Source organism: Egretta garzetta, unplaced genomic scaffold, assembly GCF_000687185.1.
Source record: "Egretta garzetta isolate BGI_Z169 unplaced genomic scaffold, ASM68718v1 scaffold4, whole genome shotgun sequence".
NCBI classification, from domain to species: Eukaryota; Metazoa; Chordata; class Aves; order Pelecaniformes; family Ardeidae; genus Egretta; species Egretta garzetta.
Window position 1 is genome coordinate 713,247 of NW_009259329.1, and position 1,865 is coordinate 715,111.

Consider the following 1,865-nt stretch of genomic DNA (forward strand, 5'->3'; position numbering starts at 1 on the left):
CCCCCCCAGGTCCTTTGGGGAGGGAGGGGCCCAACCCTGACCCCAGCATTCGAGGGGCGGCCTCCCCAGTGCCCAGCATAGGGACACGGTCCCTGCCCTGCTCCTGCTGGCCACACCACTCCTGATACAAGCCAGGATGCCGCTGGGCCTCTTGGCCAATTTCTCTTGGGTGTGGTGGGATATGGACATCGACAGCTCAGGATGTACATGGCTGCAGCCCACCCTATCCTGCTGACATCTTCAGATGGTCAAGCCATAACCCAGCTTGGGGAGCTTGTCACAGCGCAGGGGAACTCATCTGTAACTCCGCTCCTCTACCCAGATCCTGGACCCAGAACTGCACAGCCCGGAGGTGAAGGGAGGCAACTGCTGAACAGATGGGAACACCCATGAAACCACATGTGGGCACCATGTCCCATCAAACCAAGGGTTGAACCCAGGACTCCTGGTGTTAAATTCACAAAGCTCCTGCTCTCCAGATGAGAGGTCCAGCCCTGCTGCTGGCTCACAGACCTGTCCACTGGAGATGACCATCCCATCTATTCCAACAGAGACAGTAATGGCTTCAACCCAGCTCCAAGTGGCTCCTGCCAAACTCAGAAGGTTGCAAGAAGAGAAGAAAGGACAGGACGTGTCTGGAGAGGGTACAGTAGGCAAACTGCATAGCCAGGGCGCTATGAAGAGGCCACTTAATGAAACGGAAGACCAAGAGCTTCCTCTGCCAAGTGCTTCTCCAGCCCAGCATCCACACCCAATAACAACCCCAAAAGGAGAATGAAGTTTTCAGATGCCAACGTGGGCTAAGGAACATCACAGGAAAAAGGGCAAACACCCTGGCTTTGGCAGCTGAATGCTCTGGAGTTTATCCCCCCCCACCCATACAGTTCAGAGGCAAATGGAAGCACGAGAGGGAAGGGAGAAAAGTGAAGGCAAAACCCTGCTGGATTCGGTCTACCTCTTCCACAAAGCATCACAACCGTTAACAGAGCTGCAAAGTTGGGGTGTGAGGGCAGCCCAGACAAACTGCAGCCCCCCGCCGGGAGAGTTTTAGCTTGGAGAACACCCCTCCAAATCTTTGCAGGCAAGTGCATGACATTGCAGGACCAAGCAGAAGACCTGAGGAGATGAGGCAACCCAGAACAGAGCTTCTCCGCAGCAGTGGCTCCCTGCCGTCAGCTGAGATGAGCTGATAAAAATGCAGATCGATTCCAGGGCCAGGTCTTCAGCTCGTGTAAATCGATGCTGTTCCCGTGACTGGAGCAGCTTGCTGCTAACTCAGAGTAATGTTATCTCCCATCAGCAGCAGGAGACACAAAGCTGCAGGAAGCCGGGGTATCCCATTTCTGCTTTCCCTTAGGGAAGGTGCTAATGAAATCTCACTTCTGCCACAGTTCCCGGCAACCGAAGCGTTCCCCTAGCCCAACCTATACCACGACAAGCAGCGAATTAGCCATGCAGGGAACGGAACTGGGAGCCACTGTGTGGGTCAAGGTGGCTGCCCTGGGGTTTCTGAGCCTCTAGAGTCTAACCAGATCCAGAGCCTACTCCAGGGATGTGCTGGGGGCGGACACTGCTGATATACAGCGTGACAAACCAGCTGCAAGGCATACAGAGCCAGAGCGACCACGAACCTGCTCCAGGCACGGCACTGCCCGGGGTGGCAGCAAGGGCTGGGGTGGCTCCCTCTGACCCATCATCATCATCATCTCCTTACCCCTGGCTGCAGCCAGAGCTACCCACAACTTCTCCAGCATACGACACCATGGCCAAGGATGCATCTGTGCTGGTATGGTGGGACGAGGACAAGAGGACAGCCAGGCTAAACCCTCCTGCCTAAACCCTCCTGACTACAAACTATCAGTCCT